This window comes from Anas acuta, chromosome 16 (genome assembly GCF_963932015.1).
Source record: "Anas acuta chromosome 16, bAnaAcu1.1, whole genome shotgun sequence".
Classification (NCBI taxonomy): Eukaryota; Metazoa; Chordata; class Aves; order Anseriformes; family Anatidae; genus Anas; species Anas acuta.
Window position 1 is genome coordinate 5987652 of NC_088994.1, and position 17286 is coordinate 6004937.

The following is a 17286-nucleotide window of genomic DNA, read 5'->3' on the forward strand; positions in this document are numbered from 1 at the left end:
AGTTCATAGCTATGGTTTGATGAAGCGTCCAGGTTCAGCACAAATAACCTCAGCCTTGCAAATTTGACACCCTTAAACTAGTAAAACATTTTCTTTTTAATTCAGGAACTATGAATCTCACTTGCTCTTTCAGCCACACAACAAATTGGACAGACAGAAGGGGCCACATTCTGAGAAGTTACATTTAACTCTGCTCACCTGCTCACCTAAGCTGCATTTGGAAAGCAGGCAGGTATGAAAGTTCATAAGAATTTGCACTACACTATTGGGATAATGGTGTGGAGTGTTTGCAACTGCTTTTTTTTTTTTTTTTTTTTTTACCATCTTTCTTTTACCAAGATGAATTGAGAATTCAGAATTTCAGAGTACTTGGCAAACCGATAACTTCAGCATCTTTTGGCACACTCTAACCTAATCATACTGAAAAATTGTGTTTGATCTTTATTCTCTAGGGTACTACTTGTTTATGTATAAACAAATTCACATTTTGAAATGAAAAGTTGATTGTACTAGGAAAAAAAACCTTTAAAATGTTTCTGCAGTTTTGAGATAATTATTTTCTCTCTCTCTCTTTTTTTTTTTTTTTTTTTTCAGTTGGAAAAAGCACCAGCCTAATGTGTTTCTGTGAAGAGTTTCAAAGTTGGTATTTCCCAGTGAAATAAATGTTTTGGAGCACGTTTTCTAGCTTGCGCTACCTGAGGGTATGTGGACCCAGCAGACCCAGCTGCAGTTCCAGGAGCAAACTCACATCATGACCTGAACTGTGAGGCTCAGCTGTGCTTTCCTTGATGTTCAGCACTATACAGGTACCCAGTTTTAACAGCTCTAAAGGCGTTACAGTGCCTAACTGTGTTAGTGTCGTATGTAGCTCCATTGCACCTCTTTAATTCCTGCTTTTCTCAGTTAGGTAGCCCATTGCCAGGGCACGGTGCAGGGTGCTGAGGCTGCGACCTCTCTCCTGTGCCTTTAGGACGAGCTCACACTGGTGCCCGGGCACGCCGGCTCTGTGCGGCACGGCTGATGAAGTGAAGGGACCACGTGCTGCTGGCTCTGAAGTGAAAACAATCACTCTGAAATCTCAGAGCTTCCTTAGAAATGTAAAAAAATGGGGTGGGAGCATAAGTTAATTGTGCTTTTACACACTGTTATACTTGTCACTGTGCCAGACTCTACATTTCTTCCAAGGGTGAAATGAAAACTCCAAATTCATGTGGTTATGAAACAATTTCAGTATGAGCACTCAGCAAAGAATTATAAAGTGGGAAAGACACAGTCCTGTGTCTCAGCTGGTAGAGAAGGGCATGAATTGATCAAGGCTTCTTCCAGCTTGGAGGAGCCTTCTGGAGTGTATTGAAACCATTCTGCATCTGTATGTTGAGTGTATATAAGGTACTAAAGAAAAGCTGATTTGTTATGACAATTCTTTGATTAGGAGACAACTGGCAGAAGGCATCACTGTCACTCCAAGAAATCTCATTTCTTTGCAGCTAGAAATTTAGGAAAGGGGTCTGGTTTGCCCTGATTTACACCAGAATAAACTCATACGTTGGGAACGTGACAAGAAATCACTGGCACTGGAGGGCGCTCCTAAAGAAGTAGAGATCACAGGGGGAGACCTTGATGAACAAGGACCAAACACCATTTTCTCTGCCTGCAGTAATGCTGCCTGAGGTATCTGAAGGTATCTGTAAGCTAAGCTGGGGTCAGCCCCACTTTGTGTTACTTCTGAGACCAAGGAAGTGCAATGCCAATTTAAAATCAGGTTTACTCTTGTGCTTCCATCCTGACCACATGTGCTTCACTGAGGCTGGAATTACAAGGTCAGTCCTGATTTGCATCACCGTGAAAGGAGAACCAGTCCCAAATACCTGTCTCATTGGGCAAGTAGTGTTTTGCTTATTTTTGTTATTAGAGATGAGTCAAAGGGCAAAAAAGTGCTGAAGGATGGGGTCAAAATACCCTGAGGCCAAATCAAAACTGGAGCCAATCCATGTTAAAAACCTGAGTGTGCCTAAAGTTAGCAGATTCGGAGCTGCTCTTGTAGACACACAAATTCACATCCATGAAGATGCTTGGTAGCCTAACTCCCACTTGGGTGCTTAACTCCCATTGATAACACCATGTGCTAATTTGGGCACCCAGGTTTCCATGTAATGTTCTTACTATGAAGAACAGTTGGTCCTGAGGGAAAACATTTACATAGATGACAGCTATTTGCAGGAAAATGAAAAGTACTGGGTGAAAAAGGAGGTTTTGACATTGTGTGAAATATGGGGTTTACACACAGTAGTTTTTGCTGTGTGTATATAAATGGGTGATTTACCATATATTGATTCACACACCATTTGTAAGTGTCTCATTTATTTATTTGCAGAGATGTATGGAAACCATGGTTTGAAAAGCAGTTTGCATAACATCTGGTATGTCAACAATGTAACCTTTCAATTTACTCATTGGCGAAAATGTCAATAGAGCGAACCTGAACTCAGCATTGGTTTACACAAATTTCCTGGCAGACAAAGCAGGAATGATTTGCATGTCAGTGTAAGTGACACGTGCCCTCCCGTTTTGAGGAGCTTACACAGCTCAGAGGTATAAACAGCACAGAGCACATGGTTGGTTCCTTACAGACTCATGCTGGCAGCACAAACTGCATGTATTTGTGGGGTGTGAAACGCTATCGCATTTTGACTTCCAGTTTTTTGAAAGAGACTTTTGATTTTTCACTGCAAATGCTTTTATTTTTGTTTTTTTGGACACAGAAAAAAAAAAAAGATAACAGTAAAATTGTAGACCTAAAGATGGCTTAAATCCTGTTAGTATGCAATGCACGAGCATATTTTTTCAATTACTTTTACAGCTTACGTGTTTCCTACAGGCAGATACTGTACTGGGATAATAGAGAGGATTCTTGATTGCTGTTAATCATATGCCAACAGAAATAAAACAATGGTATATTATTTACACCTCTTACATTGCTGTCGGTATGAGACAGGTCACATAAGTCATGTCTGTGACTTGTTGCCACACTTTTGAGGCAGAGAAATATTAAATGCTGTAAGAACTGAAAAAGAATTTCCCTTAAACACAGAACCGGTCCATCGATGGCATCAGATGTTCTTGCTTGATGGGAGGGAGCCAAGGCCTCTACAGAGAAGTCACTGCCCAGTTCTTCTCATCAAACTACACATGTGAAAAGGTAGGAGACCTGCTTTTAGAAAAACGCCCGAACTGGTGTTGTTCTAGCACATGAAGTGACACGAGTGGTGGCTGGGAGGACAGGTCTTGCCTTCCTCTCCTCTTCCTTCCTCTCCTGCCCTGGCACCCCATCCCAAAGGTCTGCTTTGCGTTTGGGATTTCGGTTGAGATACCAAAAAAGGTGGGGAATGAAGGGAAAAGGAGACAGTTATTTAACTGGTTTGTGTATGCTTTAAAAAAAAAAAAAAAAAAAAAAAGAACAGATGCTATCTGTTTCCCATTGTTCTGCCCACACTATCCGGTTTGGATTTGATTTGGGTGGTGTATGTGCATGTGTATGAAGGAGGGAGGGAGTCACAGGGAAAGCTTTGTCCATCTATTATTGCCTGATAGCTTTAAAAAAATAAAAGCCACCTATGACCCCACACTCTCAGCTAAGAAAGACTCAAGACTAGGGTGCAGCATCCCTGTCCTGCAGTTAAGGCAGATATTGAGACACTCTCAGATTTCCTAGGATTCTGTGATCTGATTTTTTTATCATTTCTTCAAAAATCACATTAACTGGGCAAGCGGTTGTGATTATAATGAGATTTAAGTGAAAGTTTTTATTGAGCCATGGCATGCTTTAAGCAGATATGCAAAATGAACAAGCTCAGTGTTTATCTAGCAGATAAGATGCATGTGAAACTGCCAGAGAAAGTCTCTGTAAAAGTTATGGGAGAAGAAAGGAAGTGATGGGCAGTATTAGGTAGGGGAAAGCAAGGCAGGAGAGGAGAAGGCAGATGAGAAATGTTTGTATTTCTAGAGAGGTAATCACAGAATGGTGTAGGTTGGAGGTTATCTGCTCCAACCCCAAAATACTTAAAGTGTTCTAGTTACATGAAGGAAGTGTAGCAGAGGACTTTATTGGCTGACATTGGTTTTTTAATGTGCCTAAACAATAATAACAAAAAAACTATAAATACGTGAATGGCACTGAAGTTTATTTATTTACTTACTGAGTGGCGTGGGACTCCTGCAGAGTTTTCCTTCCAGCTGTGTCGACTCAGGACCCTGCCTGACGGGAGCTCTGTGTAACGTTTCATACGACACAGAGCATAATTTAGTGTCCCGGGCACACTTCCCACTGCATTAAAATCAAATTGAGTTCTCACAGGTCACGTTGCTGGCCTAGATGGTACAGTCCTCTATGGGTCTTTCCCCTTTCCTCTTTTTGCTGCACATTCTTTTCTTTTTCTTCAGCTGGTTTGGAAAATGAGGTCACATCTGAGTTGGGTCCCTAATCCCATCAAGTTTCTTTGCTCTGTAGCCAAAACCTGCCCAACTCTCTTTCTCTCTACTGTATTTTCCCTGCAATGTTAACTTGCTCTGCTCCTTGTTTACACAGATGGAGGCTACACGTTTAACTGCAAAAACAAAAGTACATAACTGCATCTGCATAACTTCGGCACAAGTGTGCAGCCTCCTCTCTGTGACCCCTGTTTTGCAGCCTTAGGCCAAATTTTAGCTTCTTGGCTTCAGAGTCCTGGAAAGATGCGAAGCCCTTGAGCACCCACTTGACTGCTCTCTTTCATTTTAATGCTTTCTTATCTTTACTGCTTTTCCATGCTTTGGACTACTGACAAAGCAAGAAAGGGCTTCTCGGGCTGAAAAACCGACATCATCACCTAAGCCTCCTAATGCATAGCTGTCAGACTTTGTGCATGCACATGGGTTTTGATGGGGATACTGAGCCTGGTGTTCAGGCACTGCACAGAGCCCACTGGAGCATGCTCATCCCTGGAGAGCAGAGCTCTTTGCCTTGTTACTCACTGAAATGTAGGAGGGCTGGAAGCAAGGCTTCTGATAGCAGGCGTTTGGAGGGGAAGGCTAGCAGCTGCCTCCATGCCCAGGAGGCTTCTTTCACTGGTGCTATGAAGGCAAACAGCAGTTAACTTAGAAGAGGGTTTGATCTGACTGGAAATGAGGTGCAGAAAAGAATAACAGAGGGGGAGAAATAGAATAGGGCAACAGTTAGTTCAGAGAAGAGGTTGGTATGAGCTTGAGTTTCATTTTAAGGCTCTGATTTATCTGAGCTGAGGATGGCATCAGCTGAAATTCAGAATGAAACTAGGACACAAACTTAATTGCAAAACCAGTTGAAACCACAGGATTCAGTCAAAGAATATTCTCACTCATTTGAGGCTGGCATAGGGTTTCACTCTGAGCTTCAGCAGGAGGTTTTGGGGCCCCCAAAGCAGATTGAGGGGGTTAAAATTCAGTTGTTTTCTCAAATTCAGCCCTGGACTAGCAGAAGTATCGAGGGGGATGATTGCAGAGCAGCCACACAAGCAGGAGTGACAACTGGCTGGCACACTGCTTTTCCACCTAGCAGTGAAATACGTAGGGGATATTTCGTAACTGTTAGTGTAAACAGATATGGTCATACTAAAATACCTCCATTCAATGCCATGACAATGAGTGACACCAAAAAACTTAAGGTCAACAGCTGTTTCTCTTGCAAAGAAAATGAACCAAGAACCTCAGACCTACTGAGACTGGCCGGCCACAGTGCTTAGGCTGTTCTAATTGTCAACTGGTGATGGCTGATTCCTGGAAATAACCAGAGAGAGAGAGGTCTGTTCCTAACATGAGCAGACTTGTGGTTGTGTTGACAAAGCCAAAACAACAGCTTAGAGCAAGTCATTCCAGCAGTATCATCCCCTTGCCTGTTGCTGTGTCTCTGCTTCTCCCTTGGAGAATATCTTCTGCTGAAGACATTTATCCCACTTCGGATTTCTCCCCTCGTGTCACTGTACTCTTTTGTTTTGTTTTGTTTTCTCTAAAGCCAGGCTGTTTCCGAATTTCATGAGCCCAACGTGTACTTTTTCTGTATTTTTGGCTCTTGCCTGACTCCCTCATTACAATAGGGACAAAGACTTGCAAGGGAGACGCTGCAGAGCTTTTGGTTCCTTTGTATTTACTTTACATTTTTTTGTACTTCTTGTATTTAGCAAAGCTGAAAATGTCTGAGGTTGAGAGACGTGTTGTCTTCAGACCTAAACTTTGTGCACTGAAGCTGAGGGCCTGGTGCAAAGCCCCTTTGTATCAGGAAAGTGGGTGCTGCTGAGCCAAGCCAGGTTTCTGGTGGTGCATTGCCTGCTGGCATGGCAGAGAGGTGAATCCTGCTGCTGGGACAGACGAGCAGATAAAACGTGCAGATTGTTATGAAACGTGCAGATTGTTTGGTGCCTTGAGTGTTCAGACCCCATGGGAGTGAAACTGGATTTTTCACTTCTGCTTTTCATGTATGTATTTAGGGCGATGCATGTATGGTGTGGAGTTTTGCAATCAGTAGATTTCCCCATCAGGATTAGTTTGTTTCTTTGCCTTTACAAGGGCTAAATGGGCATCACTTCTGGGCAAAACATATGGTATTATATTGGGGGGAAATCCAAGTAAAATAGTATCTGAATGTTATTTGTTTTACAAGCAATGACATGTTGGTGTTTATTATTTCTGAAGGCTCTTTTGTCAATCGGACATTAAACAATCATGACATCTGTTGCAAGTTATTGTCCCCCAGAGTCATTTCACACAGTTTGGAGTTTGCTTTTTTCATCTGCCGCAAATAAAGCCTGGAATGATCTCCCTGTCCCCACAGAGGTGAGCGGGAACCTCCTGGGAAAACACTGCAGGCTCCAAGAAGAGGTTCGGCAGAAGCAGGGGGCTGAGTACAACCATGGGGTTGGGTGGTGAAACCCAAAATCCGAACCCTGCTGAGGTCCGCAGGAGATGATAAAATAGTTGTTTCATGAAAACAAAAACAAATATCTCAACCTTCTGAACTGCTGTTCGGGTTCCAGGCTGTGTCAGGGATGCTCGTGTTGGTGTTTGCGGGTTTGCGCCTTGTTGACACCTCCGGTGCTGCTGCAGGGAGCCAGCAGGGCCACAGCCAAGGCGGCTTTCCCTTTCAGCCCATCTGCCTTTATCAGGGAAGAAATACTGTCTGTTTGTTTAGGTGAGGTATTAGTCTGCCCCCAGAGCTCCAGGTCACTGTAAATGTAGCACGAGCCCTATTTCCTGTTAGGAAAGGGGAAAAAAATATGTCTGTGAATTATCTCTGATGTGCTGCCAATTGTCAGAGAAGATTCAATTTGGTGGAGAATTACTGTGCTCTTAAAGAGCTGCACTAGTGACAGAGATTTAGGGCAGCTACTCCTGCCAGAAATGGGAGATTTGTCTTTGATTTCCATAAAGCCAGTGTGGGGACTGGTGGCCAGTTGCCCCTTCGCATTGCTGGAGACATGAAGGGGTTGGAGGGGAGGACGAAGCAGCATGTCGGGTTAATGGGACTCCGGTGGGACCCTCCGTGTGGCAGGAAGGCAGGACGGGGCTTCAGACTAAGGCTGGTAGGTGCTGGGGCAAAGCTGTCTGCCTGTGCTCTGCTATGAACAAGGAGAAATATTGGCATATTCTTGCCACTTAGCCCAAAAGCCAGACCAAAAGAGACAAGAAGCTGCTCTGTGTGTGTGTGTGTGATGCACACGTGTTCCCTGATAACCCAGTAAAGCAAATATGTGACCTGTGGAGTGACCCAGAGCTGCTACAACAAATAGTGGGGTAGATCACTCGTTATTTTCCTTTCTTTTGCATTTCCTGGATCAAGGCCAAATTCAGCTGTCATCAAAGTGGGGAATGTCTTCCACAAATGCAGCAACAGGACAGGCAAACTAGATTGACACATTTGGTCTGCTTTATGATAGGAAAAAATACTAACAATGAAGCTGTTTCCCCTTATTTGTCATTCTGTTTACTGCAAAGAGTAACAACATTTAAATTTAGGCTTGGGTGAAGGCCCGGTGCCCTTACAAAGGTTAATGATGACAGAGTAGTCCAAGCAACATCTTTGCCTTCTGAAGCATTCATCCTCCAAACTTCTTTGTGGCAAAGAAACTAAAGAAAATATGTCTATGGACTACATCCCATGAACTTTCCCATATGTTGACTGGATATCAAATAGGCACTTTGCAACCTGGCATTCGTGGTGTGTTAGTGTGCCAGTGCTGAGGCTCCCACGGAAGAGACCATCTTTTTCTTGCTAGCCTTAGTGGCAGAGTACTCGTTAAATAAAAGCTGTGCAATCCATAAAAATAAGCCTCAAGAGGCCTGATTTTTATTTAGCCTACTACTGCAGACAAACAATGGCTTGCTCAACGGTTGGAGGGAGACCAAAAGAAGTGCAGAAAAGCAATTTAGAAGAAGGCAAATGCTGTTTGGTCCATTTGGTCCCCTCTCCTACTTGCTGTCACGAAGCTGCTGGGGTGATTCGGGTGTGATCCACCCAGATCCTGACCCTTTGGTTCTCTCCTCCCAGCACAGACCAGAAGGCACACTTTAAATGCTATCTCTCAATCTATGGGCCCTTGCCCTGGTAATGTCTAAGCATCTCTCTGAATCAGCAAGGGCACGCCTAACATCAGCAAAATTATCCTCCCTGCGGTCCTTTGAAATCATGTAGACACCTCCTGTGCTACCGTCCAGGCTTCCAGGCGGAGCTGTGGAGATTTACCAAATCCTCTGGAGCTGTTTTTATAATTCATCAAGGTTCTGCCGAACATGCTGGAGCTCAGCGGGATGGGAGGGCCTGAGCCCAGCAGGTGCTGGGTCGCAGCGTGGTGATGCACAGCACTCCTGCGGCCACCCCTGCGGGATGTTCTTCCCGGCCCTTCAGCTTCCCCCAGAAGTGACTTGTGTTGCAGGAGGTACAGGGACTGCTCCTAGTATAAATACCTGTTTCTGTCTTTTCTGTCTTTTTTTTTTTTTTTTTTTTTGTGCCCCTGTGTTTCACAGTAACCGTTGAATTTGGAGGGGAAAAAATCATAAAAAAATCATCATTTATTTCATCAAATGTTGATTAACAGAGATGTAGGGCCAAAAGCCAGTGCTGCAGTCCAAAACCAGGTGTCTACAAGGTGGTGACTTCTCCGTGAGCCATCACAATCATTGCATTGTGCCAATCTTCCTCCCTACCTGTCCCTCTCCCCCTCTCAGGCATTTGTTGTCACCACCCCCAGCTTTTGGAGGAGCTGATCAGCTGATGATTTCTCTCTTGTTCCATCCACCATTTGCTGCTGCCTCCTAAATGTGTGCTGTTGTTAGGATCCTCGTGCTTTCCATTATTGCATTTCTGCTACAATATTTTATGCATATATACACATGCACATGCACACAAATATTGAGGAAAGCAAGTGATGGGGCATCAAATTTACACTAAATGAAGGTGGGAGGGTATTAATGAGAGCAGAATGGTAGGCCCGGTCTCTCTTTCCATCTCCCTTTGCCTATGTTCTGAAATCTCCTTTAGAGGTGTCTCTGTCTTTCCAGTCACTCTAAATCCTATTAGACCCTTTTGTTGTTTCAGTCAACTGAAAAATATGCCATTATTGCTTGAGGAAGTTTTTGAGATCCCTTTCAAAAGGGTAAAATGGACTTAATCCGTTGCCTGTGTGATAAATCCATTTTAAGCTTCTTGGTCTGTCTGCACCAAAGAAGTCAAAATTTAATGCTTTAAAATCAATGTAAGTGATTGATCTTTTAATATACTTTTCAGTCTAACACTCTAAAATACTTTCTTACAGTTTAAAAACACATGTTCGCAGTAGACCAGTTCTGTTTAGATGTAGGTGGGCATACATGAAATACCTAGGGAAAAGGTATCTGCTACAAGTGTCATGAACTGTTGGGTAAAATAGCTATTACTCACCAAATCTAGGATCTTGTTCCTGAGGAAAAGATAATTTCTCCTGAAAACATCTGCAGGGTAAAGTTTATTCCCCTCTGTCAGCCTGAGTAACAAAGTAAGGATGTTATAATAAATGATGGCAGGGGCTGAAAAAGATGTAAGAGGATGGAGAAGAAATCATTAATCCACTGCACCAACTCTGCTGCATCTGATAACAGCCAGCAGATACTGGACTGCCAGCACATCACTTTTATCCATAGGTTTATCTCCTCATGGGCACTGTTTGTTTGCCTTGTTTTTTGATTTGATTTGTTTTGCTTTCTTCTTTGTTTGTATGTTTTTTGTTTGTTTGGTTTTGTTTTTCTCCAGCAGCTCTTAATCTTGCCCCTTCTATGACAAGAGTCACATATACAGGAGAACCCATCTTTGGCTCTTATATTAACATCTTCATCTCCTGCAAAAGTAAGGTTTTCCTAAAAGTCCGTCCCTGCTTCTCCCCTGAGTGCATGCTGCTGCAGCTCCATAGGTAGCCCACAGAAAACAGTTTAACAAGGTTACCACGGTGTCACACAGAAAGTAGCCAGCAATTCTTTTCAGTTTATTATTTGTGCTGTTAATTATGACCTGGAAATTTGTATCGTTGTATAACCAGATGTCAGTTCCTTCAGTTCCTACAAAGCATCTCTTTTTTTCCCCTTCCCCCTCCTTTGCTGGCTATCCAGAGAAATGAAAAGCCCACAACGTGAGTTCATGCTCCTAACAAGATGAGTATTGTCAGGAATATACAAGCTGTGTTTTTTTCTTTCTGAATCCTGAAAGTGAAGAAAAAAGAGCTTTGATGTATCCAAAGCTCTGTTATTCTTTTTCCTTCTTTGAGCTAATAAAAGGTATCATTATATTATCACACTTGTGTCCCTTCCATGTTTGTTCTGGCCCATATTCTGCTCTGCAACAAGAACATAAAACAACCCATGAGAAACCCTAGGTTAAGTTTATTTGACTTTTTTTTTTTTTTTTTTTTTTAAACCTATGTTGTAATCAGTATTGTTTTGCTAACTTAGTTCACCGAGGTAGTTTTTGGTAAAGGCAAAGATTTGCTTAAGTGGCCAGAAAGAAAACACATATGACTGGTTTATGCCTTGCCACCCTGAATCGTAATTCTTTGTTTATTATGACTTTGGGCATGTTTTATTGGCGAGTGGAGAGGTCACAGCCTCACATTTAGAACCTGTATTTGTGCTTTACGGGTTCTGGGATTTGAAACCACAAGCAGTGACTGAACTTTTGGCTGCCTTAGGTAACAACTGCATGCTGTGACCAAGCGGCCAGACCAGGTCATCTCCACTGTGCTCAGCCTACTGCAATCAGAAGTGTGACAGTGCTCAGGGACCTCTGAAAGAACAGACTCCCAGCCTCTTCCCTTTTAATATTCCTAATTTCTGAGCCTATTAATTAAGTAACTAAGTAATTAACCTTTTATTTTGGAAATGGATGGTACTCCATGTTTTCATACCCCACCTGGAAAATACTTCAAAGCTGCGCCCACGTTGTGTACTGATGGATCCCATGGTAAGAATGGAATAGAAGAGCCTCCTTTCTACAGGTGGGAAACTGTGTTTGGGATCAGCATGAGCCTTTGTATTTCCAAGGGAATCAGTGACCAAACCAAGGCATCTTCACTTCTAGGGTTGTGTTTTTTTAGCCTCAGACAGCAGTGCCATGGTGCTCAGTGAGAGCAGTCGCATTGCCAGGAAACACCGGGAGATGCAGCAAGCTTGGAGAGACTTGAGATGGGTTTGCTTTAAATCTGTATAAAACAAAGGGGTGAAAATTTCTCATACAAAGCATTTAGTGATGTGATGGATGTTAAGGTGTATGAAGAACAGCCACGTGCTAATTGTTGTGCTGTTTAATTTGAAAGATGAGCAATTATAAAAAAGCACAAACATGTATTTACTGCAATCAGTGAAATTGCAAAGTTCCGCCCCGGATGCTGCATGTTCAGGTGTTTTACTGTGATGTGTTTCATGTACAGCCTGAGACTGGGATACTCAAAATGAACTCAAAGTGAAGTTTTCGTTCACATTCATTGTGCATCCATGGCAGATGCCAAATTTGAAGCAAGATCTAAGAATAAATGAAATCTCATTACCCTAATGTTTTGTACCTATTTCAAAGGGGGGTGAACTGAGGTGCAGATAATTTGTTTGCATTATGTCTCTCAAGAGATGGAAACCCACAGGATTATAGCGAAGCTACAACAAACAGGCACCATTGGCCAACATTCACTCCAACATCTCCTTTGGATGTTTCCAAATTTAGCATGTTTAGTTTCACCCCTCCAGACTACACCTGTTAATACCATTTTTCTTCAGGGCCTTACTGGGATGAGGATAAGAACTATAAAAAAAAAAAAAAAAGGGGGGTTTCTGTAAAATCCCTTTGTGGATAGACTGGTTCAGTTTTCACCTCCATTGTTTTGCTCTAGATAGCATGGAGCGAGCAACTGAGCATCAACCCTTTAACCTCGATCTTTCTCTCAGAGAATGAATACAGTGAAATTTGTCCTGCCTGAACCAAGTCATCTCTTCAAATGTAGAATTATTGCATTATAAATACAATAAAAATATACAATCTTATTGCCAGGATGTATATTTTTTTCTTCCATTCTCTGTGTTTTCAGTGTTATTTTTTTCATGGCCATTTACTAAATATATATGTATTCTTCCTACATACTTCAGTATCCAGCTTCAAGACTTCTCGTGGTTTCCCCAGGATTACAAAACTATTTATAGCTCAGTCCTCAGGGAGAAGATCCAGCTGAAAGGATAGAGGCGGCCCCACTGGCCCCGTAAGGACAGGTACAGCTGCGCTTGATGTCCAGGGCTCACTGGAGGAGCTTGGGGATTGATGAAAGAAAAAATGATTCCTCCACGAGGTATTCCAATATTTTGGGTGCTCCTAACCTTACTGCTGGTTTCACAAGCTTCTGAAAACTGAACAGCGTAAAGTCACATGGAAAAGTAAGAGATAATGTATAAATGGATTAAAGAAATGGTTAAAAGCATCAAGCTGTCCCAGTGTGTGGACTTCAGAGGGGGAAAAAGACATATTAGGGAACATGCATAAAGTGTGTGCAACAAGACTGTTGGCAACTTGGGATGCCAGGGAAATAAGGTACAGTACAACAGGGGAGCACAGTACTGTGTAGCAGTGAAAGATCTTTTTTGTACAGATGGGAGTATTTTTACTTTTGCCCCAGTTCTCTCTGCCTGATAATGGTCGTTTGCCCATCAGCCCGCAATGGGAAAGCTCTTTCCACCAGTCCGTGTACATTGGCAGCAATTCCGCTTTCCGCTTTGAGAACAACCCGCTCTGCTACCAGCAAAAGCTGTGAGAGCTTCGCTTTGTTTATTTTTCTTACCCCCCTACGAGGAGATCATTCCCGAAAATGCTTATAACCGTTTCTCACTTCAGGTATATGTTCCTCTCGTGGCTTCTTGAGCTGTGGTCTGTGGAGTATGAATAGCACATGAAGTCATTCCTGCTGATACCCACAGGGAAGCATTAGCAAAGCGTGCAACAGTTGGCATGTCAGTGGGGAAGGGCAAATGCACCGCATTGCCCTCTCTTTATCAAAGCTAGTTGTAGAGTCCAGCTCTGGCAGTTGGGTGTTTGCAGACTGATATCTTTCATCTGGTTTCTTTTGTTTGTTTGTTTGTTTGACTGATTGATTGTTTTTTTTCCCTTCCTTATTGGTGCATATTCATTTATTCCACCTTTTTTCGATTCCATTTCAGGCCTGATCCTGCAAGCACCAGCTGGCACAGTTGTGCAACCCGTTCTCTCGTGCCCAACGTGCATGTGCTCATGCCAAAGCAACCACCAGCCCTGGCCCCAGCTGAGTGCTCTCGTTCCTCCTTGCTGCAGGGCAATGCTCTCAGACGTGTGCAGAGAAGGGATGACAATTTGCTGGCCTGGAAGGGGACCAAGCGCGTGTCTCCTGGGTAAGCTGGCTTGCACGTTAAGTGGAAACTTTCATTATTTACCAACCAGACAAAATGATTTTGCTATTGACAGAGGCTTCATTATGTCAGCCGTTCCGTTCTTTGAAAACATGGACAAAACAGAGAGAGAGTGGTAGCAGGGAGGGGGAAATTCCATTTCTTCCTAAATTGAGTGGAAACATCTTCAGGAAAATTAAAGAAAAACCCGAGAGGAGGAGAAGAGCAAAAGAAATAACTGTAGCCAAAGCCACTTTCCTTTTTCTTTTTCAATCTCCTTTCCAACATGCTCCTGGTAAAATCATTACAAAGGCCGTTTATTTTTAAAATTGAAAGATTGGGGAGAGTCATAATGAGATATTATGTGTAAAAGTTGCACATAAATTTCCTTCTGTCATATTTTGGGCTCGCCTAACGCATCCCCTTGGCAGGCCTGAGGGAAGCTGATCGCTTTAGTATAGATTGTGTGTGCTTCAATAATATTGCCCAAGGACAGAGCTACTGGGTGGCTGAGTTGGCTACATGCTGATTTAAAAATTAGCTGGGCTTTTATTGGCCACAGTAAATTGTTCTCAAAAAGAGAAAAAAAGTTTTATACGGAATGGAGAAGCATGTTTGGAGCAAGACTCCTCTCCTTTGTCTTAGGGAATGCAATTTTTCACTCACTGGAAAGCTTTTTGTTCTTTCTCACCTTTATGGAGAGCTGTGGAAGAAAGGCGATGTGCTTGGGGTGTGTGGGATGTAGGAAAAAGTCCTACATTGAGTGTCTGGGCTCTGGAGTCTTTCCTTAGGGGTCTCTCCACAAAGATCTTAAGGATATGGACACAACATTATTCTACAGCCTGGTCTCACTCTCAGGTCAAAAGGATGAAAAGCTCTGTCTTCCTTTTTTAAGCAAATGGACTCAAAATGCCATAAATTTATTACAGAAAAATCCTGAATTATTTTAGGTACTGTGTTTGTGAAGTACTGTGAAATTTGCCATCACGTATACAGTCTGGGATGTTTCCTTTCAGTCATGGGCTTGTCCTCACCTTTTTTTTTTTTTTTCTGCTGAGTTTGGTAGGCCCTGATTAAGGTTTTATTCTCTAATTTGTATTTTGTCGTTATTGTCCCCATCTCTCTGTTTCTGAGGTCTTAGCGCTTCCAGGATCTCAGCAGAGTGAGGGTTCTCCGCAGCTGCCAAGAGTTGGGGCATTTCCTTTTCCTTTCCTTTCTTGGCCTAAACCAGAAACTGGTCTTCAAGGAGGATAAAGACCATCAAAGTGCACAAAAATAAATAGTAATTCATAACAGTCTTTGCTAATATTCTTAATTTAGAGCTCTGGAGTCCAAGTCCTAGCCACATCTCCTCTGTATTCCATTTTTATGGAGCATTTGACCTATTTACTCACTTTTTGACCTAGCAGATGAAGAAATATAAGATGGAAAATACATGACCAAAATGAGAGGTTTAAATAAAGAGCTTTTAGTGTGGGAGAAGGCCAAATTCATTGCAACTGTAAACATGTTTTTTTGATGTGATCCATATCTGAGTACCCTTATACTTTGGGCAAATTTGAGTGAATCTGAGCTCTGCGTTCAGTCTGTGTCTCAGTCCTGTGCCAGACAAAAACCTAAATTGGAACTTGGAATACCAATACTTTATCTCAATTGCTTCAGATAATCGTCCTCTGAACCAAACCTCCCAAGCTCGTCCCATTGGGAGTTACAGTTAATTAAATTAAGATTTCGCTTCTCTTCGCCGATATCTTCATCTCTGGGTAGCAGCCTTGGGCAAGGTTGAAAGTGAAACTTGCTTCCTGCGCTTCAAGGCAGCTTTGTCTAAAATTGACTCCAGAATCAAAAGCACCATGTGCAGCTATTAAAGCACTCTCACCACAAGCTGCTCTGCCAGCATTTCTGAATACCTGGTTCCTACAGGTAACCCAGCGCGCTTTCATCTTGTCTGAATTGTAAAAGAACACATCAGGGTTTATTAAAGAGTTTGTGTTGCTAACGTGTCATACATCATGCCATTAATTAAGAGAAATTCCTTTTTCCCCAGTTGGGTGGCTGCATAACGCTGCCAGCATTTATATATTATCCATCTCTCCCCACCCTGGCCTAACCCAAGCGCTGCATGACTGATTGTACCCCAGAGAAGCTCCAGCTTCTTCAGGTAATTTGATTGCTGAGTCTCCAAAACTAACGAATTAAAGAAACCTCCGTGCTGGGCTCTGCTCCCCTTGTAATTAGTACCAGAGCAAAATGGGGTGCGGCGGGTACATGTGTTCCCAATCACAGCCCACACAATGAAAATGTTTTCTTTCTGGGACAATCTGAAGAAACCTCGTGGGGATTTGGGGCTTTTATATATATGTGTATGTAATAATAATAATTATCCTCATTAGAAAGCTAACTCCAAAGCTCGGCGACGTGCTTGAAAAATTGGTGGGAGAGCCGCCTAATGTGCCAGGCACTAAGAGCCCACGCATGACCTCTTGCATCACTTGGGGTGCTCAGGGCAGCACGTTTGGGGATGGACACAGACTGTCCTTTGTCCTTCTCTTTTCCCACCGTGGGCAGCACATGGAAAATGGTTGCTTTTATAACATTTTTCCATCCTGCTTTGATCATGCAGGATTTCATTTACCCAGGGTGGTCAAAAAAGCAGCACGCAGTCACCCAGCAGCCCCCCAGCTCTCTGCTTCTCACTGACACTGCCCCTCTGACTTCCTGGGGACCAGGGACACATAATGGGACGCTGGGCCGTTACTGTACAGAGGGTAGCAATATTCTCCCTCAGACTGAGCCCCAGGGTATAATTAGAGCTGCTGTGGAATTTTTGTCATTAAAAGTCTTTTGGTTGGAAAATGGCAATTCTTTGAAAAAAAAAACTTTTTCAGAGTTAGAGGGAAAAGTTTCTCGTGTCAAAGAGGGACAAACTCTGGAATAACTACCAGCCTTGGGTAAAGGGGACCTGTGCTCAAGTCCCAGCCCCAGTGGAAATACAGATTACTGATATATGTTTTTCTTTTTAAAAAAAAACAACGGCAGTGTTAAATGAGGGTGAATGATTCTGTGCTCAGCCAGTACATGGGAAAAAGAAGATCAAATTGATCCTCCCTGTTTCAGCAAGGAATCTTATTTATCAGACTGTTTCCTATTTCTTGGGAAACATAACCCAGTTTAAGGATTTGCATGGCACTCAGGAGTTGTGTGGATCTTTTTGAGAAGTGACTTTGAAACCCTGTGCAGGGAGGGATAACCCTTCTTCATGTGCCCTCACTGTGGTGAGGGAACTGCAGGTGAGCACGGGGCAGTTGTTAGTGGGAGAGCCAAAGCCCTCTGGTCACAGACAGACCCAGTTACCCAAAC

The 17286-nt window shown here is 42.9% G+C and overlaps 1 long non-coding RNA gene across 1 annotated transcript; it reads left to right on the forward strand.

Annotated features, from left to right (window-relative positions):
* The first annotated feature begins 598 nt into the window (after positions 1-598).
* On the forward strand, positions 599-16944 carry LOC137865547 (uncharacterized). Its single transcript, XR_011101990.1, has 4 exons — positions 599-806; positions 2375-2420; positions 3092-3199; positions 13723-16944. It is a non-coding gene; the product is annotated as an uncharacterized lncRNA (long non-coding RNA).
* Positions 16945-17286: the final 342 nt, after the last annotated feature.